This window comes from Phoca vitulina, unplaced genomic scaffold, assembly GCF_004348235.1.
Source record: "Phoca vitulina isolate PV1807 unplaced genomic scaffold, GSC_HSeal_1.0 scaffold6, whole genome shotgun sequence".
Classification (NCBI taxonomy): domain Eukaryota; kingdom Metazoa; phylum Chordata; class Mammalia; order Carnivora; family Phocidae; genus Phoca; species Phoca vitulina.
The window spans coordinates 17,641,019-17,657,997 of record NW_022589709.1 but is presented as its reverse complement, the minus strand read 5'-3'; positions in this window follow the sequence as shown (position 1 = coordinate 17,657,997).

The following is a 16,979-nucleotide window of genomic DNA, read 5'->3' as shown; positions in this document are numbered from 1 at the left end:
TCTGCCAGCCCCGGTGGGGCCTTCTTGCAGGATGCCACCCAAATGCTCTAAAGAGAGGGTGCCCCCTCTTGACAAAGGAAGCCTCTGGACAGGGGAAGAAGCAGAGAGTGGGCAGAAGGGGAAGATGACGCAGGGCCAGACTGCCCTCAAGGGGAACTGTGTCTTCATTAGCTTCTTACTGGTGCGCATCCTTGGGAGAGGTTGAGGGTGCAGGCCCCTGATCTGCCCTGGGGCCAAAGGCCTGCTCTCACCTTGGCTTCTGTGGGTGGGGGAAGCTATCCATTGTCAGAGCCCTGCTAGACCCTCAGAGGGTGTCAGGATAACCCCAGACTCTTTGAGCCTAATGTTGGCAAACAGATGCCTGGGCATTACCTGGGAAGTGTCGTGATTGCAAAGCCTGGAGCAGGGTAATAATGCGTTGTTACCCTAATCTCCAATCCCCCCCACACCTGCTCTTGTCTACCCCTGCCTCCACCTGCGCAGGTCCGCTGCCCTCTCCGGCAGCTCACTGTGTTGCACCTGCCCCGAGCCTGCCATGGCCCACACTGCCAGCTGGATCTGGGGGTCCACGAGGCTGCTGAGCCTGGGAAGGGAATGACCCCCTATGCTGGGGCCGGAGGCAGCCCCGGGGGCTTGGAGATGGTGCAGGGGGGCCGAGGGAAGCTTCCAATCCAAACTGACAAACCTGTTGCCCCACTGTTTGCTCAGCTGCTCAGCGTACTGTTCCCTCTGCTCCAAGCCGTTCCTCCCCCAGAAATCCACACGCTCTACTCCCTCCTCCTCCTCCTTCTCATTCCTCCTGCTGCGCTTCCTCTTCTCTCCTCCTCTCTCAGATCATGACTCAAATGTTCCCGTCTCGGTGGCAAACCCCTCCCTGACCACCCTATTCAAAAATGAACACCGCCCCCTCCTCCCAAAATGAACACCCCCTTCTCTCTCTCTCTCTCTCTTTCACACACGCACACACACACACACACACAGCATGCACACGCTCCCAAGAACTCCTTATTACTGCCTCTCCCGCTTTCTTTGTCTTCCTAGCACTTACTGGCAATACAGAAACCCACATACATCGTGTACATACATAGTTCTTTCAGGACAACAACTGCCCTTTACTAGTCACTCGCGGTGTTCTAGCCCCTTCACGGAGCACTGTGTGTGCGGCGCGTTGCCCCTGCCGGCCTCAGGAGAGAGCAGGAGCTGTCACGGTGACATCCCCGAGGACCTGCACGTCTACAGGGCAGAGGTCGGGCCCAGCCTAGCTGGAGCTTCGGCTCAACGTCTCCAGAGGCTGAACTCAAGAGTGTCAGCTGGGGTCTTATCAGAGGTGGCTGTTAATAGAAGTCATTTCTTTGTGACAGTAGGTAGGACTGAGGTCCCCATTTGTTTGCTGGCTATTGCCTGGGGGCTACTCTCAGCTCCTAGGGGCCCGTTCTCCCGTCCTTGCCACATGATCCCTCTGCAGACGCTCTCGACACAGGTACAAAAACATTCTCAAACTCACTTATTAATGCTATCTTCCCACCCCCATGCTCCTCTAGAACATAGATTCTGTGTGGGTGAGGATTTGTGTTGATTTTGTTCACTGCTATATCCCCCAGCGCCTCAAACAGCACCTGATGCATAGTAGTTGCTTAACACATGTTGATGGAATAAATGGCTACAGTGATGAAGGATGGAGACTCTAGAGACAGGCAGATGGGGTTCAAATTCTAGCATTAGCATCTACTGGTTGCGTGGCGTGGTGCTTAGCCCCTCTGGGCTCAGCTCTCTCATCTACAAAACAGGGGTGGTTGTAACAATAATTCCTTCCTCCCAGAGTAGTTGATCAGATCCATGAGATCCTGCATGGAAGGCACGTGACAGGTGTCCGGCCCCATGAGCATGGAGTACTGTTATCCACTGGTGTCGTGATTTCCTTCCATAGTGTTGGGTAACCAGCCATTTTCTTCCTGGAGCTCTCTACATGTAGATAAAGAAAGTAGTATTTCAGAAAGGTCCAGTAGTTTTCTCGAGGTCCCAGGGTGAGTAAGTGGCCAACAGAACTAGAACCCAGGACTGTGTTACTCAGGGACAGACGCCATAAGTGGGGGACAGTAGGTAGGGAGGAGTGTGAGGGGTGATGGGGCAGCCGTGAGGTTGTCACAAGAGACTGGGGAGGAGAGGTGACCTTCCATTCCACAGATGCACTCCAGGTGATCATGTGGGGCACATGCTTAGAAGATGGGCTCTTCCCTCACAGACCCAGTGGGAGAAAGCACACACCAGGATGTTCTTGTACAATTGTCTACACGTATAACTAACTGCACATTGATTCTGCTTCCATCCACTGTGTGTACGTCCGTCTCTGCCTGCCCAGCATCCATGCCCTACTCCTCTGGTTCCAACACCCAATTTTGCTTTGGAAACCAGCCCTTGCCCATCCTCGGCCCATGTGGTTCTAGTGAGACAGACCACACCTCTCTGCTTCAACAGTGCACCTTGACAGTGATTGGGTCAAGGATAGGCATGTGACCCAGCCAGTGCAGTGAAAGTCAGTCCTGGGGTGATTGGCTAGAAGTTTGGAAAAACAGGCTTTTTTAGTGTTGCTAAGCTAGTAGGATATAAGCAGGAGCTGTGCAGCATCCCCATATGGAAAGAGTATAAATAGGAAACCCAAAAAGCTAAAACGGAAGAAAAACAATGGGGAGACATGAAGAGAAAGGACAAATAGGAGAAAGAAAAGAACTTGGTAATATCGTTCGAGTCCCTGGATCTAGCTGTGCCTGAAGCTAGCCCTGTCCCTGTGCTTTTCATTTGCATGAGTCAATACATTTCTTCTTTGCCACGTCAGTTGGTGTTGAGTTGCCGTCACCTACCACCAAGAAACTTCTGGTTAATGCACTGACCCCCATCCTGACTTAGCTATTAAGCAGCTTGTGATGTGTTCAGAGGTTTAAGAACATTAGAGAGAAGGAAACTACCATCTACTGAGGACTTATCATGTCCCAAGCCTTTACCAGAATCATCTAATCCTTCCCAAACCCTAGGAGCTAGAAGTTATTACCCCAACATTACTGATGGAGGAACTACAGCTCAGGAAAATGATTTCCAGAGCCAGGTTGCAAAGCAGAGGTTCAAATCCTGCACCTTCTTTTTTCTAATGCAGGCTTCCATGGACTAGGGAGGAAGGTCCTTTAAAAGATGGGACTTTAGAGCCTGGTCAAAAAGAAGGAATGTGGTCTTGTTAGGCCAAAAATGGGTAGGAAAGGAGTTCCAAGAAGAAGGAATCACACAAGCCAAGCTCAGAAGTAGGACCATGGAGAGTTGTTTTAGAAAACAGCATGGAATCCAAATGGACTGGAAGCTAGAGCTCAGGGAGGGACCAGAAAGGAGAAGAGACCTGAGAGATGGGCAGTGACTATGTGGCAGAGGCCTGGAGAGTCCCCCTAAAGACTTGACTGTAACCTCTGACTTCAGGGAGCTTTGAAAGGTTTAGCAATTTCGTAAGATCCTTCTGAAGCCACTGGGTGGGGTGAGATAGGGTGCTGGTACATGGCCCTGGGAGAAATCAGGAGGCCTAGACCAGGCAGGGTGAGGAGGACGCAAGTGAGGAGGCACATGGGGAAAAGATTGTAAAGAAAAGATAGCAATATAACCTAACAACGAATGGAATGGAAAGAGGAATCAGAGAGACCTCAAGTGTGGAGTTATTTACAGGAAACACAGTGAGGTTTTTCAGATGTCAGGAAGTCAGGTGAGGTAGGATCAGGCAGCAAAAGGTGAGCCGTGGGATGGGCAGGTGGTAAACAGCTGGGCTCAGGAAGGAAGGTCAGGGCCTTGGAGTCAGTCCTGGAGGCCAATGACTTGAAAGCAGGCTCATGACCCCTGTCCCCCTCCCACATCACTGGCAGACTGAAGAAGACCACGTGGAGAAAGGGACCAGGGGGTACCCTGTCCTTAGAGTGGGGTAGCAGGGCAAAGGCTCCAGCCCTCCCACTAATGAGCACGTTTCAATTCCAATCCTGCTGTGTGGCGCCCCAGTTGTATGATCTTGGACAAGTCACTTTCCCTCTGTGAGTCTCAGTTTCCTCCTCTGCAAAATGGGGGTCAGAGGCCCCGCCTCAAAGGGTTGCTATAAGAAGAGATGAGCACAGAGTATAGTCGTAGCTCTTCGAAGACGGTTCTTCTTTCAGCATTGCCCCTGAGGAAAGAAGGGATGTTTATTCAGGGACTGAAACTTACCTACCGACTTGGTCTGGTCAGAACAGCATTTTTATGGCCTCATTCCTCTTGCCGCCAGGACAGGAAAGGCATTTTATGGTGCAAGAGCATTTTTGCTCAGTTCTTCTAAATCTTCCTTGCAAGGTTCTGCACAAAATCACTCAGACCGTAAACAGAATTGAACAAATGGCTGAGGCAATTTCCCCCGACACTCTGAGCCTCCCACTCACCTTTGCACGGTGTTCACATTTCTCCGGCAGCCTATGGAGGACGGTTTCTGGAAGCCTGAGGTCCTGGATGGTCCAGCCCATGAGGATTGATGCATATCTGGTTTAAAAAAAAAGGTCACCAGTTATCTGCACAGGGTTTGTTCCTGACCAAACAGTTATCAGTCGATGTGGCTTTGACCTTCCAAGGAGCTCCTGCACTTTGCCAGCTATGCCCATTTAATACAAACTGAGGGTTGCAGGAGTGGAGGGGGTGGGAGGGATGGGGGCGCTGGGTGATGGACACTGGGGAGGGTATGTGCTGTGGTGAGCACTGTGAATTGTGTTAAGACTGTTGAATCTCAGACCTGTACCTCTGAAACAAATAATACATTATATGTTCATTAAAAAAGAAAATGTATAAATATTGGGAATGAAGAAATAAAACTGTGTTTACAAATGACAAAAAAAAATATGCCACTTTCAAAATACATTTCTTATTGTTGTTGCAATTTAAGCCCTAAAGCAAGGGTCACCAATTCCAATATCCACAGGGACCAAAGTGAATAGTGCTTGCTGGGTGTGGGACAGGAGGGCACAGCAGGGCCTCTGTAAACTACCGAGCTCAGGCCTCTCAAAAGGACAAAAGGACATAGCTGTCCCTTGACCCCGCTCCCCCCATCACCATGTACAAATGTGATTCTAGCACTGCCTGAGCATTCCAGTTTTCTAGAGAAACTGGAAACCGATGTTTTCACTTGACTATGTGCTGCTGAGTAGGTAGTGTGTTAAGTTAAATTAATGCTTATAACAGCCCTTTAAAGTAATTGCTATTATTAGGCCCATTTGATAGATAAAGAAATTGAGACTTAAAGAGGTCAAGTGATCCACCCACCAGGAAGCAGAGGGACCAGGGTTCAAACCGAGGAGGTCTGATTCAATGGGGCGCTCTCAGCCACCACATTTGACGGTTCCAGGGACCCAAGGCCAAGGCGAGGGAGACCCAAGTGGTGCTGGGAAGCCTGCAGAACAGCAGCAGTGTGGCTCTACTCTCAGCAGGTCTGTGTTTGAATCCGTGCTGTGTGACCTTGAGCGAGTCACCCCACCTCTCTGATGCTCTGGTTTCTCACCTGGGAAAAGAGAAAATAGTGGCAATGCTCTTTTAGAGACTCGGCCAGTCCGTGCGCACATCGTCCAGTTTCTGGAACATACGCGGTGCTCAGAAAACGGCAGCCCTTGTCACACATTGTGAGAATGTGGTCATTCCGCTAGACATCGGAAGGTCCTCAAGGTCATCAGGGTTGCCTGTGTGACTTAAATAAAGCCTTCCCAGATAGGAAGTCAGCCCCCAGATCTTTCACTAATGGCTGTTCAGATTTTTTATAACCTTGGGAGAATATCAGGCAGATCCATCTTCTACCAGTGGGTTGTCGTCCGTCAGCCATGAAAGGGCTTGCTTTCCTCGAGCCTTTGTGCTTGCAGGGCGGCTAGCCAGTGAAGAGCTGGGTCTGGTAGCTGTACGGAAGCTCCTCTACCCTAAACCCAAACCCCTTGTCCTCATCTGGGGATGCCTTAGCAAGGGAGATACCAAAAGTAAATTCGCAAAACACATTTTCTTTGCATCCTCTAGCTGTTTCCTTTTGGCTCCAGTCGGACTTGGCAGACTTGCCTTGGGTTTCCAGCCAGAATCATAAAGCCTTTATCACACATGAGCATACGCACATACGGCTTTAGTTGCTGGATCGTTTTAACCACTCGGCTTATAAATGCCCCCTCCTCTAACTCTGTACCACCTGCTCTCTCCCTACCCACAAGTAAACTCTGAATCCAGTTGAGTCCAACAGACACTCACTGCACAGCTGTCCAAACCCTGGCCTCTGGCTGGTGCAGGGCATCTCAAGGGCAGTTCTGAACAAGCCCCGCCCTTGAGGAGTCCACCTGCCCGGGTAAGTCAGATCCGGTCACTCCTCTCCCTAAAACCTCCCCGGGTGCAATGGAGGCAGCTGACTGTTCACCAAGTCGGCCTCCGCATCTCACTGGGGCACAACGGAACCACATTTCCCAGCCCCCTTTGCAATTAGGTATTACTATGTGCCAAGTGTTGAATGGCATCCCATAAAAGTTCATATGCTGAAGACTTGGGACTTAAGCCCCAGTACCACAGAGTGTGACTTTATGTGGAAATAGGGTCAATGCGGATGTCAGTAGTTATGATGAAGTCAGACTGAAGTAGGGTGGGTCCCTAATCCAATAGGACAGGTGTCCTTACGGAAAGGGGAGATTGGGACACAGACACACAGGCAGGGAGAACACCACATGGCAATGAAGGGGAGGGGTGCTTCCACGAGGGAAAGCAACGCCAAAGATTGCCAGCAAACCACTGGAAGCTAGGAGACAGGAGACATGGCTCACAAATCACAGAACACAGACAAGAGCATGGGACACATTCTCCATCACAGCCCTGAGAAAGAGCCAACACGCCAACACCTCGGTCTTGGACTTCCAGGCCCCTGACTGCGAGACAGTCCATTTCTGTTGTGTAAGCCACCCAGTCTATGGCACCGGGTCCTGGCGGCCCTGACAAACTGACCATGTCACTGAGCTGGACCCCATGAAACGGAATGGCAAGCGCTGTGTGCCCGGGACAGCCCATGCCAGAGACACGTCCGACAAGGCCCCGGCACCCTCCGTCCTTCTCCCAGAAGTGGACGCGCAGACAACTTGGAGCCACGTGTTGGAGGTGTGGGGCTGCTGTCCGCCTGGGGCTCTGTGTGACAGCATGGAGCACAGCCACCACCCCCGGCAGTGACTGGGTCTGATGTACTAGAGAAACGGACTCTGATTTATTAAGCCCCTGAGATTTGGGGGTTAGTCTGACAACCCTATTTAAAGTAGCCACCCTCACTTCTGTTTGGAGCATTCAGCACAATCTCTGTGATGCTTTCCGTTTGCTGACTTGCCCATTTTCTGCCTCTGCCACCCGACCCTCAGTTTCACGAAGGCAGAGGGTCTGCTCGCTAACTGCTTTAGGCCAGGCCCGGCCCTCCTTCCATTTTTCCGGATGGGATTCAGTCTGGTGGGAGAAAGGGGCAGGGTCACACTCACAAGCGCTGCTCACAGGGACGTAAGATGACCGGCGTGCGAACAGGTCTGGGGAGCAATGTCTTTAGGGGAAAGAAGAGAAGGACAGAGGAACTGCAGAATGGGTTCTGTAGGAGAGAGTGGCAGGGGGAGGGCAGGCATGTGAGGCCGGGGGTGGATGAGAAGCTCTGCAGCCTGAGGCGCGGGGACTCCGAATGTTCTGCAGCTGAGCAGGCGGGGCGCCAGCCCCCTGGGGGGAGCAGGAAGCCCAGGTGTGCAGCCAGACAAGTCTGCAGGCGCTGGACCGGGGAAGCTTGGATGAATTTCCCCTAACCCACCGACTTCCGAACCTCTCAGACCACACCCCAGAGAAGGAAACACATCTCACACCACAGTCCAGGACGCACGCATTCATGTCGGAATATAACAGACGTAACAGTCTTAATAAGTAATACTGGCCCTTATAATTTAAAAATATGTCTTTTATTTCTTATTCTATCCCATCCCATCTATTTTAAAATGCCGATCTCTTATGCTAAATGGATTTCACAGTAACTACTGGGTTGTGACCCAGAATTTGAACGTCTCTGCTGCCAGCACATGGCACTCCTTTAGGTGGGCTCAGAGCTAGGGAGGGGCCCGATGAGCGGACGGGGGGTGGGGAGAAGGGGAGGGAAGGGCAGGGCGGCCAGCCCCACAGTGGAGGGGCAGCAGCCCAGGCCGGGGCGGGGGGGCGCTCTACACAGGGCAAGGATTACAGCCGGCGGGCTGATGGATGCAATCCTGTGAGCAGGTGGGTGCCTGGGGACTGGCAGGAACCCAAGTACAGGAAATGGCCCTAGCTCTTTCTGAGGGCTTGGCTGAGCACCGTGGCATGAGTCCCAAGCCAGGGTGGGGGCCGTGGGTTGGTTGATGCTTGGATGGCTTCGTTGGAGAGGAGGGTCTGCAGAGGGGCTGGGAGTGGGAGCCAGTGGTGCAAGGAGAAGGGAACGTGTCCACGGGGTGTGGGCACATTTGCGCCTCGAGAGTGGCCGGGAGGCCTCAGGGCCCGCTGTCAGCACAAGTTGCAAACCCTCAACACAACACGGGGCTGGGTGTGTGAGTGGGTATGCGTGTGTGCGTGTGTGAGTGAGTTGTGCATGAGCGTGAGTATGTATGTGCAAGAGTGTGTGAGAGTTGTGTGTGCTTGCATAAGAGTGTGTACGTATGAATGTGTGAGTGTGAGGGGGTGTGTGTGGGAGCGCGCATGTATGAGATAGCCTGTGTGTGAGCAGGGGACCTCCTCTGGCCACGGGGTGTCAGCCTCAGGTCTCCCCTCATCACCCCTCAGGTGGTGGCCTAACCCAGGGTGTAGAGTCAGACAGAATCCTTTGTCAGGTCTGACTGTTCCATGCTCACATGTGACTTGAGCCACGTTGCTTCTCTCTGGGCCTCAGTTCCCACACCTGTGAAATGGGTATAGAAATCCCATCCCTTCCAAAGAAGACATCCAAACGGCCAACAGACACATGAAAAAGTGTTCAATATCGCTCGGCATCAGGGAAATCCAAATCAAAACCTCAATGAGATACCACCTCATACCAGTCAGAATGGCTAAAATTAACAAGTCAGGAAATGACAGATGTTGGCGGGGATGCGGAGAAAGGGGAACCCTCCTACACTGTTGGTAGGAATGCAAGCTGGTGCAGCCACTCTGGAAAACAGTATGGAGGTTCCTCAAAAACTTGAAAACAGAGCTACCATATGATCCAGCAATTGCACTCCTGGGTATTTACCCCAAAGATACAAAAGTAGGGACCCGAAAGGGTACGTGCACTCTGATGTTTATAGCAGCAATGTCCACAATAGCCAAACTGTGGAAAGAGCCAAGATGTCCATCAACAGATGAATGGATAAAGAAGATGTGGTATATATATACAATGGAATATTATGCAGCCATCAAAAGGAATGAGATCTTGCCATTTGCAACGACGTGGATGGAACTGGAGGGTATTATGCTGAGCGAAGTAAGTCAAACAGAGAAAGACATGTATCATATGACCTCACTGATATGAGGAATTCTTAATCTCAGGAAACAAACTGAGGGTTGCTGGAGTGGGGGGTGGGGTGGGAGGGATGGGGTGACTGGGTGATGGACACTGGGGAGGGTATGTGTTCTGGTAAGCGCTGTGAATTGTGCAAGACTGTTGAATCTCAGATCTGTACCTCTGAAACAAATAATGCAATATATGTTAAGAAAGAAAAAAAGAAGAAGAAGAATGTAGCAGGAGGGGAAGAATGAAGGGGGGGAAATCGGAGGGGGAGAAGAACCATGAGAGACGATGGACTCTGAAAAACAAACTGAGGGTTCTAGAGGGGAAGGGGTGGGGGGAGGGGTTAGCCTGGTGATGGGTATTGAGGAGGGCACGTTCTGCATGGAGCACTGGGTGATATGCACAAACAATGAATCATGGAACACTATATCTAAAACTAATGATGTAATGTATGGGAATTAACATAACAATAAAAAAATTAAAAAAAAAAAAGAAATCCCATCCCAGCGAGGTGGCTTTGTGAGGCTTTTCGAGGTAAGGTGTGGCACATGGCTGGCATCTTCAAAGCAGATGGAGGAAGGTTCTGGGCTTTACTTCATTTCCACTGGGACCTCTCAGGCCAATACCTGAGGCAATTTGCCTCCTTTCTAAACCTCTCTCACTGCAGAAGCTGCTGCGTTAACTATTTGCTATCTTGGGAGCCTTTCCCCACTCTCACTGGCGGTCCCCCTCTATCCTGGAGACTGATGCATCCTTGAGTGACAGATGTCAGGACTAAGGGTTCACCTCTGCTTTCCTGAGCAAACTTCTCTAAGCCTTCTCATCTGCATCTGTGCAATGGGCGCGAGGCTCAACCCTCCCTTTGCAGGGCTGTTTTGAAGAGCTGATGAATTACACATTTGGAAAGGTTTGTCAACTGTGAAAGCAGCTTGGGTGGTGACGAGATAATCGGAGATTGTGGGGATGTTGGCATCTCAGACAAGCCCCTGGCAAAGTCCCTGCAGAGAACTAGGAGCCCAGAACAACCCCGGTCTGCTCAGGGTGCTGGGTGTGGGTGCGGGCTGCCAGAGCCTGCGGAGAGAATTCCCTCCTTCCTTCCCTCCTCCCTGCTCCTCCCTCATCTCCTGGTTATATTTGGGTTTGGATGTGATTCAAAGGGAGGGGAACAGAGATGGTTCCAAAGAGGGCCCTGGGTCCTCCCTGATAACAGCTTGGGCCCCCTAGTACCTCCCTCGCCCCCCGGGGGGGGCCCGTGGAAAGACCTAGAACAGCATCTCCACTGCCCCCACCCCCAATCTTTGCAGCCAGCCCTGCTTCCTGAGCAACAGTGATAAATCTGCAGCCTTCCAAGGGCTAGAATTCTCTGGTTCTCGCTGGCACCCGGTTCCCATGGCAACCGGAGGCTCTCCTTTGCCACCTTCAGGAATGTCATTAGGGCTGCGGGGGGGCGGTGGGGGGAGAGCAAACAAAGGGAGACATGTCGGGCTGTGCAGCGTCTGCTCCACGCAGAAGCCCTGTGTGTAGCAGGGGCTTTTTCTTTCCTCGTAAAGAAAATATACCAACCATTTCATTACATCAGACCAACTAAGGCTTTTCTTTCCTCAGGGGAAAAAACAACAAAACTCATAAAATGTACCTCAGAGCCCAGTCTGAGAACTGGAAAATACACGCTGATGTGTGAACCACAACAACACTACAAAAACAATAAGGACTTTACATTAAACCTTCCCAACCGCCTCCTCACAGAAGAGGAAACTGAGCTCAGGAGAGGCCAACAGCCCCCTCAGGGCACAGAACCAGGGGTGGGGGGCGGGGATGTGAGCCCAGCTCGGGGCCTGCTCAGCACCAGAAGCCCCGCCAACACGCCCTCCCGGGAACCCGTGATTATGGCATCAGTGCCTGATTTAGGAGCCAGGTGCCTGTGGAGGAAGGGGAGGGATGCTGGATGTCTTCCTGGCCCTCCGCCCCCAGGTGGGCTGATGCAGACCTGGACGTAACCCAGATTCCAGATGTCTCTGGAATCCACGTTCATGCCATCTTCCAGCTGGATGCCTTGAGCTTCTTCTGCTTTGGTCTCACTAACTTCCATCTCTTCATCCCAAGCCCCCCTTCACCGAGGCCACAGAATCTGTGCAAACATGCTCTGGCCATATCCTCCCACCTCTGCCTAGTCAGCACAAGATAAAGTCCAATCTCCTTAGCATCAGCCTCTGGGCCCCCCGCTGGTGGGTTCACCATAGACCTTCTAGTATCACCCCCCAGAAATGAGCCCATTGCTCCAGTCAGACTGAGCTCCACGTGGCTAACCAAACGGTTCCTGTTCCTTTTGATCTCTTTTCCTTTTATTTAAGTTGATTCCTCTGCCTGGAACAGTACCCTTCTTCCCTATGAGCCACATAAAGTCCTGGTTGAACATCCAATTTCAGCCCGTGCCATCCCCCCCGGGAGATCTTCCCCAATTTCTGGTCTCCTCCACTTCCATGCAGACTTAGTCCACCTCTCCTCTGGGCCCTTAAAATATTTAGACTTCTAGCACTTTCTTCATTTACTGAGATTACCTACTTAGGGTCTGTGAACCCTTCGAGCTCAGGGACCACAGCTGGTGCATGACTGTCATTTCAGCACGCAGTGGACACTGAGGAATTTTTAAATGGCCGACTGGCCCATTCACATACACAAAAGCGCAGATGGACAGTGGAAAGAGGAGAGCATGCAAATGTGACTAAAACTTGTTTTAAGCTAAACCAACAAGAGGTGGTGCTGGAATGAGCTACTTTTCAATTTGAAAATCTCTTTGGAGTTGTTGGAACATGATTTGCCTGATATAAACAAGTCTGATCTAATGTTGGACCAATGACCCGGCTCATGGCATGGTTATCCAGGCGAGTTCAAGAATTAGCAGGATTAGTCTTATCTTGTTTAGCACCGCTTACATCTCCGGCCAGTCCACCCACTTAGAGGAAAATCTATGGCCTTAAATGCATTTATTAAGAACCACAAAGCTTGACAAGAAAAGGACTTAGCTTGCATCTAAAAAAGGCAGAAAAGTACAAAATAAGTCACTCTCTAAACTGAAGGAAACCATTAAGAAAGATGACAGCAGAAATTAATAAAATAAAATACAAGCAAAACAAAAGCAGTAGATTTGATCAATACAAACCTGACATGGTTTTTTGAAAAGACCAATATAATAGACAAATCTCTGGCAACTCTTATCAAGAAAATCAGAGAGAAGATATTAAAAAATAACTTTGGAAATGAAAGAAGTCAAAGAACTATAGATAAGAGTGATAATAAAAATGCATTTAAGAGTGCTAGGAACAAGTTCACAGCAATGAATGTAAGCGTCTCCATGAAATGAATGACTTTTTAGGAAAATATGAATTACTAAAATTGATTCAAGAAGAGGTAGAGAACCTAAATAGAGGGGTGCCTGGGTGGCTCAGTCAGTTAAGCATCTGCTTTCGGCTCAGGTGATGATTCCAGGGTCCTGGGATTGAGCCCAGTGTCGTTAGGCTCCCTGTTCAGCAGAGAGTCTGCTTCTCCCTCTGCCCCTCCCCCTGTTCACGCTCTCTCTCACTCTCACTCTCTCTCTCTCAAATAAATAAAATCTTAAAAAAGGAAGAAAAAAAAAACCTAAATTGATCAACAAACAGAAGAAAAGTTTAAAGTAACTAAAGGCCTGTCCCTTAAAAAGAAAATACACTCAAGTGGTTTATGATGAGTTCCACCAAATTTTTGAACAAAAAAAAGGTTATCTATGATATATAAACTGTTTCAGAACATAGATTAAGATGGAAATTATTTCTCCTTAGCCTCTGAGCAAATCCTGATATTAATATTAAAACAAGGAAATAGTAGGCCATACTCACTCAGAAACATACATATAGACGTGCTGAATAAAATATTAACAAATCAAATCTAGTGTTAATATTAAAATGCCAAGGATATTTTAATATTCAATATCTATTCAATACTAGAAAAATCTATTTATATATTTTACTAGCTTAACAGATAAGAGAAGAAAATCATATGATTGTTTTAATAGATGCTACAAAAGCACAATAAAATTAAACACCTGTTTCTGTTGAAAAAAGTAATGATGTAATAGCTGATGTTTCACAAACATCAAAATTCTAAACAAATAAAATTGTCATTATTTGTAGGCAATATTCTTATCTCCCCAGAAAATCAGCTAATAAAATAACAGAAGAAGAGACATCAATGAAGGGGGAAGTAGGTAGATATTACACAGCATTTAAAAATTAACAATTTCCTGGGTGCCTGGGTAGCTCAGATGGTTAAGCGTCTGCCTTCGGCTCAGGTCATGATCCCAGAGTCCTGGGATCGAGTCCCACATCGGGCTCCCTGCTTGGTAGGGAACCTGCTTCTCCCTCTGCCTCTCTCTCTCTGTCTCTTAGGAATAAATAAATAAAATCAAAAAAAAAATTTAACAACAAAAAAAATTAACAATTTCCTTTGCTAAATAATAATCAGCTCTAAAATGTAATTAAAGTTCCCATTCATAACAAGAAAAAACAAAGAAACATACATACAATATTTAGGAATAAACTGATAAGAACTGTGTAAAACCTACATAAAGAAAATTATTAAACCTAATGAAATGAATGTTAACAAGAATGAAAAGTCCTGCATAATGGAGATTCATGCCATAATCCTAGATAAAAGACAAATTATAAAGGTGTCAATTCTCTCCATATAATCTTCATATTTAATGTAATCCCAATCATAATTTCAGCATGATGTTTAATGAAACTTGGTAAATAGATTCTGAACTTGACATAGAAAATGCATAAAGATTATAAGGAAAATTTTCAAAAAGAAGAACGATATAGAACTTGCTATACCACATATTAAAACACACTGTAAAGCTATAGTTATTAAAATGGTGTGCTTAATGGCTCTGAAATAGACAGCAAATAGAACAAAATAGAAAATATGAAGACCAACCTATATACGCTTAAGAATTTTATTTCATGATAACACGTGGACTACTCAGTAAACAGGATATCTTTCTCAGTAGGAAAAAGTGAGGATATTTAAAAATTTATGGAATATAATGATGAAAAATAATGAAAAAGATGCTTATGGACATGGAAGATTTCCAGTGCTTATTGTAAAGTGAAACGAGGTAAGTCATGGAACAATACGCCTACTGTAACTCCATTTCTGATTTAAGATGCAGGTCATGTTGGAACGTAAAAGCACAGAAGAGTCTAGAAGACAGAAGTGAGCCTGTTCACAGTAGATAGTTTGGGGGAGGAAATTGGAATGGGGAGGGGTGTGAAAAAATTTCCCATTTTGTTCTATATTCTAGATTATTTTAATCTTTCATGCTGAAAATGTATTCATGCATTTCTTGCTTTCATGCATTCAATAATAAATTAGTGTTCAGGAAAATAAAAAAAAAAAAAAAACTCCATCATACACCACAGAAAAGACCCTGGATGCCAGCAAAATAGATCTGGGGCTATAGAGAGCTCAAGAAGCTCCCCCCTCCCCTCCCCCCTCCCCCCCAGCCTGTCTGCTGTCCCCAGGCACAGTCCATTTCTTCTGGAGACAATTCCAAGTCTCTTGGTCTGGCCTTCTTGAAATTGGCCCTCACGCAGAAGGTCATTCAGTTTCTGGGACTGCCTTCACCCCTGGGCTCCATTCTTCTGACATTCCTTAACATTATTCCCCACTCTTAAGCTGGTCCCACCTCATCCAGCCCAACGGGGGAATTCAGAGCCTCCCAACCAAAGTGTGTGTCAAGTGAATGCCAAGGACACTGAGCCTCAGACACCGCTCCCCTGAGGAGAAGCAAGAAGCCACACAGTAAACCGCTGAGTATCCACTTACCAAGTGCTTCCCACTCCTAGACTTTTATGGCATCATTATTTTGTACACCAAACTCTGTGTTTCCCGCTGGAATGAGGGAGGGCAAGGACTTCGTTTTGTTCATGGTCTGTCCTTTCTCCAGCACCTAGAAGTGTGCCTGGCCCCGTAGGCACTCGATAAATACTCACTGGATGACTATTCCTGTTAAGATGCTCGTTGCAGACCCTTCCTTCTGATTTGTGACCTCCCAGGGTCAGGAGTAGGCTCCCTCCTCCCTCCTTGTGAGTCAAGGCTCATTTCTTCTTCCCAGAAGTTTTCAACAATTTTTGAACCACCTAGCCCGTGGGCCTGGGGCCATTTTTCTCCTCTGGGTCTTAGTTTCCGTTTCCTGAATAATGTAATCCCCAAATCCCCATGTCAAGGACAAGTCAGGACTCTGCAGCCAGCACTGTCCGTGGCTTCTGGGACAGCAGTCATGGAATTTGCATTTTTCCGCAAGCTTGATCTCATAAATTTCCCCTGCACACCCTGGCTGAAGATTCGTTGGACTAAAGATTTTCTGTATCTCCTTTCCACCACCAAACTCAAGGAGAATTTCTAATTTTCCGCAGAGTTCCAGCGCCCAGTGGGTTTCTTCCCCAGGGTTTGGGCTCACCAAAAATATTGATTTTGATTTCTTGAGGAAAAACCATAGTTGATCCAGCCTTCCCAAAGGTGCTAATGAGAAGTGCTTCGGCCAGCCTGAGCCGCTGTCATTCTGTGTCCTGGTTAACTGGCTCCCTTTGCACTGAGGTGACACCTCTGCGCAAGATGGCTTGAAGCATGGAAAGAGGCCAGGCATGAAGTGTAGAGGACAGAATAAGGAAACTGAGGCACACGCCCAGCCTCCAGGCCAGGAGGCACTGATGACTGTAATCTTCAGAGGGATTTGCAAGAACTTGCGTGCGTTTAACTCCACGGCTTAAAGAATAGGACTATAATTTCGTAAACCATGACAAGCAGTAATAATCATCATAGCTAACATTTCTGAGCATTTGCTGCATGCCAGGCCTGGACGGGTTCTATCATTTTTAACCCTCCCTGCAGGTCTGTTGTGCAGGCCTGATCACTCTGCCTACTGCCCGGATTTGGAACCTGAGGTCAGCTCACTTGCCCAGATCACCTGCTACGCCCCAGGTTCTGCTCTTTACACCCAAAGGACTTCGAGTGGAGGAGGGGTTTACCCCCACCCGGAGCTCTCTCACCTGAAGAAGGAGGAGTACCTGCCGGGGAGACCAGGACCCCGGCCTGCAGCCCAGTATACCCTAAGACACACTGGAGTCAAACGCTTGCCTTTAGCACCAACTGTATTCAGTGAAATCCAATCTAAAATTTAGCCTTGCCTAAAGCTTTTTGTGTTCTAATTATAGTCACTATAAGTAAAAAAAAAAAAGAAAAACCTAGATGCAAAGCCTTTGGCCACGCACTCCACATACCCCAGCCCCTGAAGGCATGTTTTCACATTTTGCATTTTCCCCAGTTCGGTTAAAATAGTTCTTTCCAACAACTGGTAAAGAACTTCCTCTCAACCTAAGAAATCCATTTTTTTCCCTTTGTATCTCCGTGAAAACAGGGT